The 21,206-nt window shown below is 37.8% G+C and overlaps 1 long non-coding RNA gene and 1 pseudogene across 1 annotated transcript; both read left to right on the top strand.

Annotated features, from left to right (window-relative positions):
• LOC118682130 (E3 SUMO-protein ligase ZBED1-like) overlaps positions 1-21,206 on the top strand; it is a 123,038-nt pseudogene that overhangs the window by 57,355 nt on the left and 44,477 nt on the right.
• Positions 5,052-7,313, top strand: LOC138857018 (uncharacterized). Its single transcript, XR_011396013.1, has 2 exons — positions 5,052-6,869; positions 6,914-7,313. It is a non-coding gene; the product is annotated as an uncharacterized lncRNA (long non-coding RNA).

The raw sequence follows: 21,206 nt of genomic DNA, 5'->3' as shown, positions 1-21,206 counted from the left end.
TTGCAACTTTATCTTTTATTTAAAACCTACCATGCTATTACTGCCGTTAACCAAACGTTGCTGAACATACGCCATATTGTCTTTATGGTTGCATTCAACTTAACTAAAATAAAAAAATTTGGAATTACAAAAGCAACAACAAAGCGCTTGCCAAGATGGCACTTAATAAAAACTTAAAATTCAAAATGTTTCCACTATCAAATTACATGATTTCTACAATGAGTACGTAAAATTTTGTGCTTTACTTGTAACTTGCTACACTTAGTGCAACTGCCGAAAGAAAGTTAAAACCGAGTTATTAAAAAAAAACTCTGACATAGAAGCAATGGAATTTTCTGTGCTAACACTCCTACATACACTTGTACATACGTACATACTAATAATGGAATGGAATGGAAAGCATGGTTGCCGCCAACATTTCGTTACACACAACAGCGCAAGTCACCAGAGGCGTCATGCATTCGACCAGAGAGGCACTCGCAACGGAACTCGCGTTCCAAGCGTCTCTGTTCAGCATGTACCCTCAGCTAAATCCAACTTATCTACACGATATACACCGCCAAACGTTTTTATATGGTAACATATATACTTGTATGTAAGTAAGTGGTTATCACCATACCGTTTACATCAAAAAGAACTATCTCAACCGAATGTACCGCAAAAAATGTGCACCTTCGCAGTCAAAAGAAGAACAGAATCATTAAATTTTCGTCGTTTACAACACTTTTACGAATGTAACGCAGCTGACAAGAACAAGTACAACTTTCGTTGAGTTTTCCGTGAGTACTTGCCGGTGACGGCCTAACCGCACGTTGCTCAAAAGCACAACGGATCAATACAATACGTCGATCAGCGCCCCAAATAACACATGAAATTAAAGCACTCCGAATCTCCTCAAAGGGCCAAAGCCAATGAGCAGATCGGACCGAAATCCAAGGACTTTCTGTACCTTGTAGCCGAAGCTACTGCCAGTTGAGTACCCCTCAAACTCAATGACTGATAACATTTGTTACTTCAACTTCTAATGTCTTAAGTTTAAGCTGAGTATTATAGCACTATTTCTGACATAAATATGTTGATATTTCTTGGCAAAGCTGAAAAACAGACACAGTGCATATGGATTTTAGTCGCTTCTCACGACAGGCATGACGTACCGCAGGCAAATTTTAACCCCTGCCCCCGGGGGGGGAAAAGTACGAGTACAGTACAAGGGCTTAAAAAAACGCTACAAATAATTCTTTGCATTTCTCTTTCTTGCTCGCACACAAATGGGCATAATTGCACCACTGCCACACCCACAAAACGTCATTAAACGAAAATCTCTAAAGTGCCATAACTAAGCACTTAATTAAGATAGAGAACTGTATTTTGGCACAGGAGATCGCAGTAGTAAGCAATTTGCTCAGGACATTAAATTTAACACTCGAGATCACACGAAAAGGCTCTATAGGAGTAGGTGTCAAAATAAGTCGATGGGTGTGGCACCGCCCACATTTAGGTGAAATCCCATATCTCAGGACCTGCTCGACCGATATCGACCAAATTTGGATGGTTTACTAATAACAATGTATGTTTGTGCCTTAACTGGATAAGTGCGGGGAAAACTTTCTATAGCCCCTATATAACTAATATCACGCTTTCCGAACATGCGGCTGACCTTACTCGATATACGTATGTATGTATATACTTTTACCTAATTAATGAAACTCAGGGAGCATATTATTAGTATGTGGCATTCAGCAAATAATGCTGACGGGAAACTAATCAGTAATTAAAAAAAAAACATAGTAAAATAATAATAAAATCAGTATTTCGTAAAACATATTTAGAAGCAGTACGATCAAGTGATCAACATATCTGAAACAAAGTAAAAAAAATATTATCAAATTTTTAAAGTAATTTGCAAAAAAAGAATCGTATGGGTTTATACTTGCTCAATATTTAGTTGGGTACCCATTTTGGGAAATTACAGCTGTACAGCTGGGCAGGCGAGTTCAGCAATAGAATTGCTTGGTCTTGTAAGTCTTTCAAAAACGGTACGAGATAATTTTCAACCAAGTTCTGGTATGACACAGAGTCTAGCTTGCCCGTTATCGGGTCCAATTCTTTATTTAGGGAGCGCCCCAAAAAAGTTCTCCCATCAGACCCGTGTAACTTGAATTTAGGGTCGTCGCTCCAAACTACAAAATTTCTGAGGGAACGAGGGGAATGGAATCTGACAAGTTCCAATCGTGCCTTTCGATTATTGTGTGAAACTTTTGGCATTTTTAAACTTTGGCATACGTGAAGGTTGTTTTCCAAAAACCGCTGTCTAACAGTCCTGCTGGCAATGTTTACGCCATATTCTTCTTGCATTGCAGCTCGTACTCGTGAGGAAGTTGCAAGCGGATCTTGAAGCACCTGGCGAACAATGAGGGCTTCTAGATCTATTTTTATTTGCAAATGTTTTATTCTCACGATAATATCTGAAAGCGTTTTGAATTTTTTTCCGAACATTTTTTTGCCGTCCTGGAACATGTTCCCTATTAGGCGCATTCCTTTTTACTAGAGCAACGTCCAATTTCAAATATTTCACACAAATGTATTTACTTACCGCTAATCTCGGAGAAAATCACAAACTTAAACGCAAACGAATTACGAGAACCTTATCAAGGTGTCAGGGTGTGCAAATTAAAATGCCAGTTTCAATTAAAAGTCTTCATGAGATAAAGGCTTACTTCTTTAAAACCAACCGCAATATATTAAATTTAGCCTTTTTAGTTGAGTTTATATCACATATTTGTCATTTAAAGATGATTTTAATATAATTTTCGTTGAAGCGATTAAAATATATTAACAAAACTAAGTGAATACATGGCCTTCAATATACAAGTATGTTAATAAGATACCAAATTTGATTGTTCTCCATTCACTATTTCGTCGAATAATGAATGTTGAATTCTTTCGGAACATTTTTATACCCTTGCAACATTTTGCTACAGAGTGTAATAGTTTTGTTCACCTAACGATTGCACGTATCACCTAAAACTAGGGTTATGTCTATATAAATGATCAGGATGACGAGACGAGTTCCAATCCGAATGTCTGTCTGTCCCTGCAAGCTGTAACTTCAGTAAATATTGTGATATCGTAATGAAACTTTGTACACGTGTTCCTTTGGAACCATAAGAAGTTTAGTGTTGCAGATAGGCGTAATCGAACCACTGCCACACCCACAAAGCGCATTAGTCAAAAACCTATAACTAAGCCGAAAATAAAGATATCAAAACTGTAATTTGGTACAAGGACTGTGGTTTGAAAATCTGGCGTGGCCCCTAATAAAATTAATGTATATATCTCCCAAACTACTCCAGCTATAGCACCTAAATTTCCGCAGGAGAAATACTTTTAAGCCCTCTTACGATCACGTGAAAATAGGTGAAGGCGGATAATAACCGCGTCCACTTCCCATATAACGATATTACCTATATTGGAATATGGCTCTGTTGTATGGAACCCTAACTACCAAATCCATTCTGACAAGTTAGAGTCTGTTCAAAAATAATTTTTACTTTTCGCCTTAGCGCATTTCCGATGGGATTCTAGGGTAAGTCTACCTCCATACACTAGTCGTTTAAAACTTATTAATCTACCTACACTTTCTAGACGTAGGGAAATGCTTGGCATAATATTCTTAGTGAAAATCTTGAATGGAACAGTTTGCTGTTCTTTTCTCCTGTCTGAATTTAAATTTAATATACCGATTCGCTTTTCGAGGCAGTTTATACCTTTACTGTTAGTTTTCCTGTATATCAAATTTTGAACTAAACGAGCCATTCCGCCGTATATGTCATGATTTTAATTCTCATTCCAGCACATTTGATTTATCTAACTCACTTTTCAAAATTAAAAAGACTTTATTGTTTTCTCTTAATGAATGAAAATGTAACAATTTATTATATTGTAGCTATAAATCTTAGATGTTGAAATTTTTGTTTCTGTAACTGAGCAGTTTTAGATCTCAACACTTAAAAAACTCTCTTGCCTTTTCTGACTCGGCTAATTCCGCACGTATGCGGATTGCGCCCTCGCGTCGTTTAGGCGAGAGGAGAGTAATCGTCGGGTTATTATTATTATTGGTGCGAAAAGGACGAACAAAAGCTAAGGGACTAGTTCGCATATGTATGTATATACAGACAGATAGACATGGCTAAATCGACTTAGCTAATCATGCTGATCATTTAGTATATTAGAGTATAAAAATTGCAACAAATTTGTAAAACATAAAATGCTAAGATATACAAAACTCAAAACTGTATTTCTACTGAGCGTAAAACAAAGCAATGTTTGCTATAAATAAGTAAGTGAATCCGAGCCAGCAGTAAATGAATGGTGATTATCCTTATTACGATTAAAAATTATTATAGGTGGTTATATGGAGAAACTATTTAAATATTTTTTGTGATTTTATAGTATATTAAATCAACTGATTTTTGATCTTTCAATACCTAATAATGTGATTTAAACATGTTTGCCATCAATTAATAAATGGGCTTAGTCATTTTCTATTGACAGTTAATAATATGATGCATCACAAACGACAATCACAATTTTATAAAATATATTAAAATTTCGCGTTTTCTTTAATTTTCATTGTTTTACATTTTCTATTGGTGATCCTAAATGGCGGCAAAAAATTTCTCTGTTCACATATATTTTTGATAGAATTTCAATCTAGCCGTTCCAATTGTTCCAATTGCAAAACGTTAAAACCTCCTCAATCCAGTCAACTGCCAAAGTTGAGAAGGTGATTTATAGCCACTTCAAATTTTGCTTCGCTTTACATCAGACATTTGTTTTGACAGAAACGTTCGATGTACGCTTTTGTTTGAGTACGTTTACATAAAAAATTTTCGACAGGAAGCCAAACACAATGTTGGGCAACTCTCATCTTTTCACGCTTTGTAAGCAATCGTTACGCTTTTCTTTTTTTGACATTTTCGACAAACTAACATGTCTGACGAAATAATTTTTTTTTAATTCTCAAATTCAATTTACAAACATACGATCTGCTAAAATATTTTTTTTTCACAAAATAATCATTCATTCACACCTTCGCCAAGACATAAAGTGTTTGTGCCTTAACCCACAAATGAGTACAGCGTTTTACCAGCCAACAGCTCAAAACTACATATAGTACATAACATGTATCAAAGCATCGAAAGCCGAAGTGCGGAACTGTAATCCGCTAAACCTGACCTACTCCCATCTCAATTCTCTCCCACGGAACCACTGGAATAAATACTTCATAGGAGGAAAGAAGACAAATAAGTCTCCTCTATAGTACGGACCGATTGATGCTTAATTTGTTGTAAGTATCTCAATTTTGTAATAATCAGAGCTGACGCTTCACTGAAAGCTTTCCATTTAAAAGAGGACTCACACATAAGTATAAGTGATCTCATTGCCTTAGTTATTAAAAATGGTCGGCCAGAACGCATTCAGCCTCTATTTGCCATCATTCTAGATAAAGAATTATAGATTACTTGTATATTTGCTTTACCCGTCATGTTTTCCAAGTGCTCTTTAAATTGTAGCCTTGAGTCCAATATTACACCAAGATACTTCAGCTGTGGCTGTGAAGTTATCTGACATTCTCCTATGGTGAGCTTTATTTTTTCTTCAATTTTCCTAGACCTAATGAGCAACACTTTTGCTTTCTACTCAGCCAAGTCTAGACTCATGGTAGCAATCATTGCATTTCACCCGGAGGTCATCTAGATGTTTTGCTACTGCTACCACTATGATTTTTGTTGATGTATTCTTAGTACCCCGTCGTACATCAGGTTCCAAAGAAGGGGACGTAAAACCGAACCTTGCGGTACTCCACTCGAAATAGAATATAGCAGCCTTATATTCTCAAAATAACTCATAATAATATTTATGAGGTATTGGGGAGTGCGTATTTCGTACAGAGCCTTGATGATATTTGCCCATTTCGCAGAATTGAATGCATTCCTCACATCCCGGGTAATTAGCGCACAATATTTTTTTGTGCCACGTTTCCATCTTTTGCCACTTATTGCACATTTAGCAACATCAACGACTTCACTTAATGCGTCAATAGTGGACCTTTTTTTATACCTTTTACATTATGAAAAATTATAACTGAAAAACTAAATGTGTGATAAATCATGTATACAAATAGAACAATGGCAACATTGGTGAAATGAAAACAAAAGAGAACAACTGATTTCAGCGTTACAACTACGGGATCAACTTTTGACAAATTTGGTTTGATACTGGCGGTAAGTACGGAAGGGAGGAATGTCGGTGACTGTTTGAGCTATAATAGTTTAAAAAAACTAAAGACACACATTTCTAAAGCACTTTAAACTAAAAAGTGTAGAATAATTCTTAATATAAACGGCATTAAAATTTACCGAAAATTACTTCTATTATTGAGAGAAAAATGTGTTATGCTCGATATACGAAAAATATGGTACAAAGCACCCCATGCATATATGTACATATGTATGTATCTCATAGACACTATATAATAAATTATTTCGGCAGCAAAAAAAATGATAAAACACGTGCATATGTACATATGTACGTTCGAGCCAACTTCTTTACGCGACACTTAAGTAGCAGCCACGCCAACTAATCTAAGAATAACATCATCAGCGTGCTACCTCCAAACATACACCATAAAAAGGTGACAAAAAAGTGGTGACAAAAAAGTGTTTTTGCGCCGAAAATGAAAATTGAGAAATTAAAACAAACTTAATAATTTTTTAAAAGCAACAAAATCAAAGAAATCATTTCAGCTTCTCTGCCAGCGTTGTTGGAAGACGAAACTTACATTAAGCAGGGTTCGTTGTTTCAAGGTGCTGATGCAATACAAATTTAACATGATTTGATTTTATGGTAGACTCACTCTTCGCTTGTCAACAGTTACGCGGTGCTACGCGCTTGGAAAATGCAAAACAATAACTGCAGATAAGTGTTGAATTTGAATTTATTACTTAAGTTTTTCTTTTTTTTAGCTTTAGCCACGGTTCATGGTAGAACATACAAGAAAAATATTTAGCTAAAAGCATGAGCATGGTCTTAACTTCAATTTATAAAATGATGAGATGAACATGCACCACAATCAAAGCTTAATTGCAGAATCTTTTTCCTTAACGGTGAGACGCAGAAACAAAAATAATAAAGATGTGTTTCTTCAGTCCTTACGAGGAATACATACATATACATATACTTCTAAAAGTACTAATTCATAAATAATTATAAGCAGTTTAAAAATAAATATATTGCCTTTATTAAAATGAGGTAAGGTGTCTGACAGTTTAAATGGTGATGGACCAGGAATGTTGTTATACAAGCATTGTAAGAGCCCCGATGGCTTTGTAAATATTTTCCTTTATAAATTGTTATCAGTCACTTAAATATGTAGATAAATTTCACACGCAAATAGAATCAATCCTTAATGTATTTTTTTGTAGATTATATAAGAGTAAACAACTATTTAGTATTTCAAAAGCTAGCTTATTTTCATCAATGCGAATTCCAGTTAAATACCGAAACCTATCACTCTCACGTAACTTATGAGTCAAACGTTTTTAATATTACCATAATCGCAGCACAGTAAAAATAAGCGAAAATTAACATAATCAAAGAATATACCATATAAAACAAGTAGGGAAGGACTAAGTTCGGAATATTTCATACTATTGCAACTTGCAAGGAACAAAAGCGGAGAAACACCTTCAGGTTTTGGCAAAGCTTTATATCAAACTAAGGAAAGTATCGCCGTGATTTCAGTCATTTAAGGAAAGATGGTACACTGTTATTAGAAAAAGATTATTTCTGAATTTCATTAAGATTTCTTACCAGATCTTCACAAATAGTTATGTTAGGTAATTGGGGGATGAGGGAAGTGGTGACCTGCTTTTAACAATTTTTACACAAGTTATAATGCGATTTCGACAATTTTAGGTAACCTCACATACCAAATTTGGGTCAAATTGATCAGTAGTTCCTGAGATATAGGAATTTACTTAAAGGTAAAAAGTCGTTCTCTACCATCCTGTTTTTGAAATTTAGTGCTTGTAGCTCATTTATTCAGTGAGTTATAGTATTTTTAGTAGTTTTCAACATAACCGTTATATGGGAAATGGGTGTGGTTATTATCTGATTTGACCTATTTTGACAGTGTTTGAAGAGGTGACAAAATCGCTTCACCTCAGTAAGTTAGGTTGATATATCTTACGCGGTTGGATTTTAAACCTTTTTAGCCCACAGGTGTCCCTGGCTAAGAGAAATTATCGCTGGCACGGACAGACGGACGGATGGATACACAGTCACCCGGATTTCAACTCGTCTCGTCATCCGGATCATTTTTATATACATAACCCTATATCTAACTCGATTAGTTGTAGGTGATACAAAAAACTATTATGCTCTGTAGCAACATGAGTATAATGACGAAATAAACGTGGTGAAGCCATTTGCTCAACTTATATTTAATGACCGTATCAGGTTTTGTTTGCAGAAGGAAAACAAAATGGACAGCAAAAACGAAAACGTTGCTGCTGAAGGATTTCACTAAAATGCTGACTTTTACGTTCACTTTACAATGCAGCAAGAACAGTACCTATACCAATATGCCAGTGTATCCCCGAGTAATTTCATTTAATTTGCGTACTACGAAATCAGCATTTTACTAGAATGTGGTCCGAAGAGGACTTGGAGGCGTTCAATAGCAAATAAAGGTAAATAAAGTAAATAAAACATGTACCTCAGTAATGGACCACTGCCACGCGCACAAAATGGCGCTAATTGAAAAGTTATAAAGTGCTATAACTACCCCGCAAATAAATATACAAATCTTTAATGATAGTGTGAAAATGGGTGTGATCGAATGATAATCTTGTTCACTCCACATATAACGGTTATGTTGAAAACTTCTAAACGTGCGATAATTTACTAAATAAATACCTACGCATTAAATTGGACAATGGTCATGGCACCGTCCGCCTTTAGGCAAAATGCTATATCTTCCGAACCAGTGAATCAATTTCGACCAAAATTGGTGTATTATTACTTAGACGTTCTTATGCTACGGTGTTAATATCAGACTACAACCGCGCTTTCCTCCCATGTATAACAATTTAAATTCCATGTGATTCTTACATTTTACAGAAATGGGTTGTCAATGGCATTATCGACAAAAAAATTTGCTATACCTATAATTGTTTTATGATATTCCATCTCACTTGAATACAAACATACATACTCGTATATCTCATTTGAGTTATCATTTCGCACCCTATATTTCACATCATTGCTACACGTACAAAATGCCATTAATCAAAAACTTTAGGCTATAAAGCTCCAAAGAAGCACTTCTTCATTTACTGGGAAAATGTGTTAAATCAGATGGCAATCATGCCTAAATCGATCTACAACCACGCCTACTTCCCATGTATACAAATTTTAAATTCTTGAAGAATCTTTCAATTTACAGAACTTAAATTAAGCACCAATAAAGTAAATAAAGGAATAAAACCTTCAGGATCATCTTATGTTACGTCAAAAAAAAGTCAAAATCGAAATACAGCTTTTAAAGTCCCTAGATAACGATCATGTGGACCTCAGCGCCTAGCGCCGAGCAAGCATGCCAGTTTATATTAAGAATTCCTTTTTACTTTATAGTTTTATCTGCTTTAGAAGCGTGTTTTTTTTAACTATATTGATTTATTAGCATCGTCTCTTCGATAATCACTTAAATTTTCTCGCATTCTCAAATTGCTGTTCAGGCGGAAGCGAGGCAGCGTTTTTCTCGTTAGCCTGTCAGAAAATGCATATAATGAAGCCACGTAAGTAAATCCGATCTATCAATTAAAACGATCATATTATACCTCCTGTTGAAACAGAATGACGACTGCGGTAATAAAAGCCAACAACTCACACATATTCACACTAGCATACTTGAACACATGGATGTAGAGCAGGTTCGCTTCCACGCGGTGCATCCTGGGTAACGCTAAATGACCTGTGGTCTTTTCTAGAACTCGTACGGATTTGACCTTTGCTCGACACGGACATAGCTTGGACTCTTAGATGAATCGGTTTGAACCCTGGGCTGGTGGTCGTGGTATTCTGTCACCTGAGTATGCAGGGGTGACACCCTGCAGAAATGGCTGATGGGCTAATGCCAAGGCCACCTCCGTCCCGTTAAAACCATGGCAGGCCTCAGAGTACGTTCCCCTCCTGTCATTATTAAGTTGGTGTGGTAGGTGTTTGTTGAGATGACCCCTTCTTTGCGCTGGTCGGCTCTGAACGCACTGCCTCATAAGGGCGTGCGTCAACCCTCGCGTTGGCCTTGTAACTGAGACAACCTTGGGACCATTTATAGGCGACTACCTTTTCAGGAGACGGATAGCGGCTCTGAGTGGGGACCCAATCAAACTGAATACTGACAATGCTAACTACACAACCAAGGACGAGGGAGGAAGCAGGTCGAAGCCGACCTTTTCAAAAGTGGACAGTTCCCTGGGGGGGACATCCTCACCTATGGGGACGAAACCGTCCCCGCTAAAGGGTGAGGAGAAAAATTCCGGGGGTGTCTGGCTTACCGTCACTAGGGGCGGTAAGGCGGGGGGAGTGGGCAGGAATCTGCCGACTAACACCTTAGGCAGGACGGAAGTGCGCGCGAACCGTGCAATCAAAGCTAGTCAAAGAGTGTCTGTCCTCACTAGAGACAGCATCTTGCTATTTCAACATCAGGCTCGCTTGGGTGCCTGGTCACAGCGGAATCGCTGGAAACTGCAAAGCCGATGAGCTAACCAGGGGGGGCACCCTTGCCCCGCTCACATCGGAATGGGATCGAGTTGGACCTCCGTTAACGTCTTGCGTTCTAGCTTTGGTTAAATGGACCTCGCGTGCACTCAGCAGGCGCTGGTCGACGACCAAGTCCTGTGCGACCGCGAGATCCTTCTGGCCAAGAGTGGAGCGCAGGAGGTCGGGGGAACTTCTCGCCCTGAGCAAAGTGCATCTCGCCGCTATGGTAGGAGTTCTCACATAGCACAATGCGTTTCGTCGACTTGTAAGGGTCTTTTGATTCAGATCTGATACAAATTGATTGATATTTTTGGTTTGAGGGGGAAATAACAACCCTACAAGAACAGTGACAGTCATATGACAGTCACAGCTGAAAAAATTTTGTCAGCGCGCAGAACAAAGTTTCTATCATTTTCTCAAAGGCCTTGTGCAAAAACTGATGTAAACAAACGTATGTGTGTGAGTTTACATCTCTCTTTTACGCATGGATATTCGGAATTCATTCACTATATATCTATACTGCTCACTCTCATGTCTTTTTCTGAGAAATTGCTGACCATAAGTCCATCATAGCTGAAAATTGTCAGTTATGACTGAAACGTTATCATAGCTGCAATTTGTCAGTCATGACTGTAAGTCTACAAGTATTACAAGTGAAAAATTCTTTTGCGCAGTAGATAATAAATATAATTTTTTTTCTTCATTAAATTTTAAACTTTTCATCAAAATTATTTATAATAATATACGTAAATATAAAAAGAATTGCAAAAAAAAAAAAAAATTAAATAGTAAAAATGAAAAAAGATTTCACTTGATGCCATCTCCTCCTTTTAATAGCTCTGCGTACGTCTTTCCTAAATCAGTGGATGTTACTGAGGGTCAGTTGACAAGTAAACTGTCAGTCAGTACTGACATAATAAATGTGAGTGTATTGGTGAACCCATCAGCAGTTTCTTGTCGGGAATAATACTTCGAAAAATTTGCAATGTTAAAATTATATACTCGTACATGCGTGTGAGCACTACATACACAACATGTCCAAACGAAATGCGTTCATCGTCCCATGAACTCACTCTGCCCAAGAAGCTTATCAATCTTTATTGCTCTCCAAAGAAGGAAATTTAATACTACGATTGACCGATGACTGGCTGTTCTCCCATATAAAGCACACAGTTGTTCCAACGAGGGCTCTCCGTGGGGTATATGAAATCGTAGTACTCACATGACACCCACGTAGTACCGCTATAGTCGAATTTGATGATTAGTAACAATTGAAAATAAGTTTATTGGATAAAATTATCAAATCATAAAGAAAGTTCTACTTTGAATGCTAAGCGATGAATTTTCAATATCACAACTTAAAGAAAAGTCTTAATGTGCCTATTCCAAGACGATCCGACGTTTTCCAGCCAAATTAGCCCATTTCTGGCTCAATAGGTACGTAAACAAGCAAAACTGCCGCATTTGGGACGAAGAGCAACCTGAAGAGATTCAACAGTTGCCATTTCATCAGAAAAAACAACGGTTTAGTGTGGTTTGGGGGCCGGTGGAATCATCGGTCCATATTTCTTTAAAAATGATGGCGGTGAGAACATAAGCGTCAATGGCGACCGTTATCGCGTCATGATAACCGATTATATGATGTCTGAAATTGAATCTCGTGATCTTGGCGACATATGGTTTCAACTAGACGGCGCCACTTCCCACACATCGTATCAATCAATGAATTTGTTAAGAGAACACTTCGGTAACCAGATAATTTCACGTTTTTGGCCGGTCGATTGGCCACCAAGATCGTGTGATATCACACCGTTAGACTTTTTGCTGTGTAAAGTCTAAAGTCTATGCGGTCAATCCTGCTTCGATTCAGGCCTTGGATCAGAACATCACGCGTATCATTCGCCAGTTACCAGTCGAAATGCTCGAACGAGTCATCCAAAATTAAATTCAACGGATAAGCCATCTAGACGTAGCCGCGGGCAAATTTGAAAGAGACAATATTCAAAAAATAAATGCCATAGAATGTTCTTTCGAATGATACTACACATTCCCCCTTAAATTTGAGTTTTCTGTGGATTAAGTTCGGGTGCTACCGAACATTTCATACTCTTGCAACTTGCAAGGATCTAAGCCGGCTAAATACCTTTAGGTTTAGGCAATATTAAGAAATGTAGGGTTCAACTTCATTGTTTGACGAAATCGTGAATTACAATCAAATTTGATCTCATATTAACTTAATTTGAAGGTCATAGGCTCACTTAGTTGTATTACTATTGTATATTTTACTTCCCGTTCAGCAAAAATTATACTTAAGTCATCGTCAAATGAGATATATCAGATATAAACCTAACCGAAGTGGCTAAATTTAATATATTAAGTTGATGTGAAAAACGTTTACCAAAAGATCGAAACTCATTATATTAGGGATATGAGATTTAGACCAAGAACAATTTCATTTATACTGAGCATCACGCGAGCATCAAAACGTGTCCACTTAATTTCAATAAAATATCACACATTTTGACCAACATAAACGGTTAAAAGTCAGGTAGAAAGTCGGAAATCATTATATAGGATCTATTGGGGCCAGAAAAATGGAATGACTGATTGCAGCCATGTAAACTTATATATAATATATATATGGAGTAAAGTTCGCCGGATGTTTCAAAATCATGAATATCAGTTTTATGGGGGCAATTATTTGTCCGAATTTATGCATTTTCGACACAAAGATACACTAGAAAAATACGTTCTTTCAATTTCACTAAAATAACTCACATATTGGCCGATATATGTGGTAGAAAGTCAACTAGAAATTCGAAAATATTTATATAAGATATATGGGGCTAAGGGAAGTATTGACCCGATTCAATCCATTTTTGCCACAAGGGTATAATATTATCAAGGAAACATTTTCCTCGAATCAATAACATATCTCTCAGATTGATCGATATTTTCGGCACCCATATGGTTTGTGGGGGCTTGAATAATTATAGTCCGATTTTGACAATTTGTAGACTCATCTGAATATATTCATTCGTGCTTAATTTGTGAACATATGGAATTTAAAACTATGCTATAATAGAAGTAGGTGTGGTTGCATTTACCGAATTTGGTTAAAATTAGTCGAGTAAGTCTGGAGATATGTGATTTCACCTAAATGTGGGCAGTACCACTCCCATCGTTCAATTTTGACCCCGGGTCTTATAAAGCCCTAATATGTCATCCTGGGTGTAAAATTTAATGTCCCTGGCGCATTTAGGTTTTGCTTTATCGCGGTTTTAGTAGTTTTTAATAAAACCGTTAGATGGGGGAGAGCGCGGTATAATCCGATTTCATCCATTTTTACACCGACGGTAGGCGTTCTTATAAGAGATGTCTTACGCGAATTTTGTTATTGTAGCTTTAATGGTTTAGGAGATATGTACATTAAACCTATTAGAGCGCGATCCCCAGTACCAAATTACAGTGTTATATCATACTTTAATGCTTAGTTATGGCATTTTATGGGTTCTTGATTAATGGCGTTTTGTGGGCGTTTCAGTGGTCTGATTACGCCCATCTACAAACTCGTCCTCACGGACTCGCCAACACGGACGGACAGACAGACAGACTGTCACTCGGATCATTTATATATACAACTAGTAGCTGACCCGGCGAACTTTGTTCCGCCTGAATAATGGAAATAAATAAGCAGTTTTTTTTTAATTGAAAAATATACAAATAAATTAAATACCTACATTAATCATTGATAATTATTTCTGTATTTTAGTACATAGGTTGCTCTTCATTTAAGTACCTTGTGATATACGACATTTTTTGATTTATTATCAGGCGCAAAAACAAACAACGCAGATGGTCTTCCGACCCGTGAACATGCCACGTATAATTGACCATGGGAAAACATGAATGTTCTAGATTTAAACCACAAACTTTTAAGGATTGGCCTTGTGATTTGTTGATGGTCATGGCAAATGCAAGACGTACTACGGAGCCAACCTTTAGGCGTAAATTGTGCGGTGGTAAGCCAGGCACGTCCAAAGAGTTTAAAAATTCAATTGGATAGTTGGTGGCTTCATCTTCATTTGTGACGCAGTCAATAGATTTAAATGTATGCATTGTTCCAATGATCTTATTTTGAATTATGTAGTTTAGGTCATCTACATCCTTATTCTTAGCTACTAAAATTGCTCGCTCACTCAACCATTCATTATTTTTGTAGTTAGAAATAATTTCTGGAAATACATTGTTGATAAGTTCATCTTTTGATGAGACAAAATTACAAAAATTATTTGGAAATGATATTAATCCCCTCGATTCATTATTAATTAAACTTCACTTCAATATTAATATTATTATTATTTTTTCTTTTTTGAAGTAATAAAATATTCAAATGATTCTAATATGAATTTTGAACACATGATTATGATTTGAAATATAATTTTTTTATTTATGAATTGTATTGACTTTTAAAGCTCTAAACTACCTCCCTGCCAATTTTCAGCTAAATCGGTTCAGCCGTTCTTGAGTTATAAGTGGAGTAACTAACACGACTTTCTTTTATATATATAGATATATCTAACTCGCGTATTTTTAGGTGATACAAACATCCGTTAGGTGAACAAAACTATTATACTCTGTAGAAACATCTCCAAATTAATATTAAAATTTAAAAGTTAATTGTAGCAAAGAATGGAAATTCACGAATAGTTAGTAATGCCCTTAAAAACAAAGGACGACATTTGTTAAATCTACTGATGATACCATACGACTTGAGCATAGATCACAGTTAACGGACTTAGACAATATACTAGACATACTCCGATGCCTCCGGTAATTTAACGGTAGCAAAAAAGAATGTGATGACATAATAAAGTTCGGTGAAGTTAAAGAAATAAAAAACAAACAAAAACTTTCCCCTACAGTAAATAATATTGATGTGTGTAGAACATATGACACCCTCTTGAAGTTTCACATTCTTTAAGTTGTAAACCAATACGTTCATTTAATTTTTGATCCAAACGAAAATTTAACTTATACTACTACCGTAATAGTTGAAATCAGGACGGTACACTCATTTACAATAGAAATTATCCATATTGGAGTCAGAGAATTAGTCACCTATGAAATCAAATCCTTACTCAAAGGAGCTCGGAGCACACTGAGCTAGCCACACAGGCCACAAAAATTAGACGCCTCCGGAGAAAAGGAATTCAGATTTCTTATAGATTACAGAAAATTATATAATTTCACCATTTCGGCGAATACCCCATAAACGAAAAATATTTGCGCAATAATTAATACTTTTCCGCATTAAATTTAAAAAGCGTTGGGTGATACTCTCATCCTTGAGCGAATTTCATCGTTTCCTCCGAACCTTCAGAGTAGTTGTCTACATTCTCAAATTTAAAGAACAACTGAAAAATAGGGCCAATAAATCACCATACGATACAGTGACGCAGCTAGACTTAAATAAAGTAAAGATCGCTCTTATCGCGTTTTCACAAGACCCTAATTTGCAATTTAGCCTCCTCAAGCGTTCCTCATATGGGGAACCAGCTTTAAAAAGTTTCAAATCCCGCATCAAAAAAGTATCTGCCTCAATTGTTCTCAGTCTACGTCTACTCATAATACTGTCGCAAGATTCCTCAGATTTCACAGCCTTAACTCCATGGCATGTTCTCAAAGCAGCACTTATTCTGGCAATACCTGAGCCAGACATGAAGTAGGTATCCTTAATAAGCCGATATTAAGGAAATTGTAAATAACCGCCGATAATATAGAATTGGAAAGTAATAAACAAATTGTAAATAATAAGCAATTCAAACCGACAAAAGAAAAAAACGCAAATATAATAAGTAATAAACCAACTACACACGTTAAATAAAGTTGATTACCTCAATAACTACAATACATTAAAATACACTTACGGCTAATATGCCGCGCCCTGGGCTCCTTCTCTCCAATTATAGCATCTACTAGGCTAAATATTCGCCTAGGAAGACGGAAATGGTGAAATGAACCTAAGCCTCCCCCTCATAACCCCCAGTACATTATATTAGCATATATATCCACCATTCTAACCGTTAATATACGTGCATAACCTAACAGAATACACCACACAAGAGCACATCACCACACGATGACACACCACATATCCAACCAACAAAAAGGCTTGGAGCTTTACCCATACTCAGCGATCCCACAACAGCCGGTTCTACGTTACCGGAATTGACCCGGATTTTATCCGGCCAAGGGCTGTTATTTCGGCGATCTAACCCTGTTTAGGTCTGTAAATTCTAGTTTAAGTTTGTCGTCATTGGAGCAACGCCTAGTAGCAGGGTTGCTCCGTATCCTCCTGACCCGTGCTGGCATCGATTTCACCCCGGGCCCCGAGGAATTTTTCTGCTGCGTTTGCGCTAGAAGGCTTCCTCCAAACTCCACCTCGGTTAGGTGCAATACATATAATGGATGGAGCCATCTTAAGACCTGCTCAGGCCCATAGGGAGCGGACCACGAGTTACGTAGCCACATGCTGCCAACGCAATACCGCGACACCTGCCTCAACCGCTGTGCAACCTGCACCATGTTCGCGGGCTGCGCCGACGCTCCAGTAGAGTGGCCAAGATAAGACCGAGAGCACCTTCAACACACTACCCATTCCTACGGACGTCATCGTTGGCGAGAGTTAAAAGCGATCGGGTTGAAATTCTCTCCTCGGACCCGAAAAATTGCGCGTGCTATTTTAGCTGGGACTTTACACTGCACCCTTCGACCGACAAGGCCAAACGATGTGTTACCCGTCTCCTTTCCCCAGTAGTGAAGACACTTGAGCCTTGCTACTCCCAACATTCACTCATCAACTGAGTCTAGCAGAACATCCGCATGGCTTCCGAAAAGTGCACAGCACCACAACAACTCTTAGCGTCATAAACGCCCGGATTGTTCATGGCCTAAACCAGAAGCCACCCTGGGAAAGGACGATCCTCGTAGTGTTGGACTTGTCGAAAGCCTTTGACACAGTCAACCACACAACGCTACTTGAGGACATCGAACAATCTACGCTCCCTCCAGAGCTGCCTACCTGAGCGGTCGGCATTCGTACTGTTTCGAAGCTAAAACTTCAACCTTAGAAGAATTAAACAGGGGGTTCCGCAGGGTAGTGCCCCCTCTCCACTACTGTTTAACTTCTACATCTCGAAACTCCCCCAACCACCAGAGGGAATTTCCGTGACCTCGTACGCTGATGACTGCACGATACTGGCGTCGGGCAATGGAATCGATAGCATGTGCTCAAAAGTCAAAGCCTATCTCTCCGATCTTTCTCGCCTCTTCTCTGCCAGGAGTTTGACACTCTCCCCCACTAAGTCCACAGCGCCCATTTTTACGAACTGGACGAAGAAATACAGACTGGATCTTGACATTTCCGTCGATGGCACCAAAATTCCGACAGTAAACAACCCTAAAATTTTAGGCGTTACGCTAGACAGTTTTTGCTCTTTCACTCCACACACGACCACGATAACAGCTAAAGTACAGAGCCGAAAAAAAATCCTCAAATCGCTTGCCGGCAGCTCTTGGGGAAAAAACAAAGAAACGTTGTTGGCAACATACAAGTCAATCGGCCGGCCAGTCCTAAACTATGGAGATGCCTCTTGATGTCCCCAATAGAACACCTAAAGAGTGAGGCCCGTATGCTTCCGGTTAAGGAACATAACGAGCTCCTCTCCAAGCAGTTTCCGCTGGGCTGTTTTCGTAGAAACCACCCCTGCAGTCGTATGCTTGGAGCGGAACCGCCTCCTAGGAACATCAAGAGGTCTTTCCTTGATTACGTCAACGACATTAGACAGTACGCCGACCGGACTTCGGACGCAACGAACTTCAGACAGGCACTGACCGCCATTCACAGTGGAGCCATCAACACCTTCACCGACTCTCTCTCAGTGAATGGCGTACTACAAGTCAAACCACCACCAGACGCAGACGTAGGGCTCGAGTTGCCCCGCGAGACCAGAGTAATACTAGCGCAACTTCGTTCTGAATATTGTAGCAGGTTAAACTCCTACTTATCCAGAATAGACGCCGACATTCCAAATCATGTCCTACGTGCAATGAGTCTCCGCATGACACGAACCACCACTTTGCATGTCCCACTCATCTAACATCCTTTCCCTATGGTCCGACCCCGTCGAAACAGCTCGTTTCCTGGGCCCTTCCGTTAGATGACCTCGACGACAACCAAACTGGAACTTTTCACACAAATGGGGACTAGGTAACCGTTACAACCACAACAAACGACAGCGATCCTGCGCGGCAAGTAAACGTCATAGACTCACTTAGTTTTATTACTATATTTTAATAGTACTGATATGAAACATCAACCAAAGGACCGGAATTTATTATATTATATGAGGTTTAGATCAAGACCAATTTCAAATATTAATAATGTACTCATGCCAGCGTTTTTTCCAATCTTCAAAGCATTTAAAAAGTACTTTTTTTGTGATCATGTTCAGCTACTCCCTCGATGCAGTTTTTATCTCCTCAATCGTAGCGTAGCGTCGTCCTTTCATGGGCTTCTAGCTTGCCTCGCACAAATTGTGCATAACTTGCAGATAAAATTCTTTATGGACCGTACGACCCTTTGGCAGAACTCATGATGCACGATGTTCTTACAATCGAAGAAAACTGTAAGCAAAACCTTGACATTAGACGAACTTGGCGCGCTTTTTTCAGTCTTTCCTCATGCGGCAACTTCCATTAGGATGATTGAGCATTGGTTTCCACGTCATAACCATAAACCTATTGTTCGTCACCAGTTATGACCCTCTGGAGCAGATCTGGGTTGTCGCGAACTGAGTCCAACATCTCCTAAACAATGTTAACCCGACGCTGTTTTCGTCGAAGTTTGGAGTTGTTCTCCATTAGGAGAACAAAACTATTATACTCTGTATCAAGATGTTGCAAAATTATTAAAATAGTAACATGACACAGCTCTACAAAAGCAAAAAGAAAATGTCTTAGCAAATTTTGATGCTTTAAGGTGCCAGATTGCTACGTTATTCATAAAGATATTGAATGTGCTCTTGATTTTAATATAATTTATCTAATATTTTGATAATTATCGGCTTGTTAGTAATAAACATTTTCATGATTAGGGATCTGCCCACCGTGTTCGCGCATACAAACGTCAATTGATGTCGACTCTCAGGCTCCTTACCGAAAATATGCGAAAAATTATGATTAAAGTTTTAAGATTTTACTAAAAATCAAACGTTGAGATATCTTATAAATGCCCTGTTTTACTCAATTAAAATCCCGCTTTCCTTTCAAAAATAATTCGAATTTCAAAACTGACATAAAAAATATAAACGTTATTTGGTTTCGTGGTTTCTGAATTTAGAGAAGTAGTGTAAAATGGAAATAAATATTTAAAAATAAACAAGAGAAAATCTTACAAAACCATTGAAAGTTTCATGAACTGTTGACACAAATATGTCCAAAGTAGAGTAGAAGTGATAGTAGATCGAAGTCATAATATGTTATACTAACAAAATAGATTAATCAAAGATGAGTTAATAAAAACCATGCCAATAAGCAAAAAAAATTATCCTCGATACGGTAATACTAAATAAAAAACTAAAATCTGCTTTAAATAAATTAAAAGAAGAAGAAATACTGTTTAAGGGCACACCTAATGTGAAATTTAAAAAAAAATTTATTTTTATATTTCGATAGTTTATATTTATTGTTATTGTATTAAATTAAAAATTACATACTAAAACTTCAAATAGATATTTCAGTTACGTTACAGCCATTTAAAGAGTAGCCGCCCAGTTCGGCCAGCTCCATCAGTTTATCTTTAAACGCGTTTTTCTCGAAACAGCATTTTTCGAATTTGTTTTAGTGATCACTCGAAGACGAATGATCCGATCATCATAACATTTTTTTTCTGCTTGAACTGTATATAATTCTACATACCAAAAACGACCAAATTTTGTGGAAAAATTCAAATTTTTTTTTTAAAACGCCGCCGTTTTGCCAATTTTTAATTCAAACGGAATGATATAAGAACTTTAATAGGAGCTAGAACAGGCCACTGTCGGCTAGGCAGACATGCAAGTGGACTTGAAACACCACTATTGCAGAAGCTGTCAGGAGGTAGAAGAGGAGGAGATCATTAAACATCTTCTATGCGATAGCACGGCTCTATATAAGAAAATAATCGCAGCCATCGGTCGAGGGTTTCATGACGACGTCTCGGAGGTTGCACAGATAAAACTGGTATTACTGATGAAGTTCATCAGTGAGGGACCTTAGTCCCAGTGGTATCACAATGGGCCTCCTAAAGGACTAGGTGTGTCGAAAGACAGCCACTC

This window comes from Bactrocera oleae, chromosome 4 (genome assembly GCF_042242935.1).
Source record: "Bactrocera oleae isolate idBacOlea1 chromosome 4, idBacOlea1, whole genome shotgun sequence".
Taxonomy (NCBI): domain Eukaryota; kingdom Metazoa; phylum Arthropoda; class Insecta; order Diptera; family Tephritidae; genus Bactrocera; species Bactrocera oleae.
This window is presented reverse-complemented; position numbering and strand designations above follow the sequence as displayed.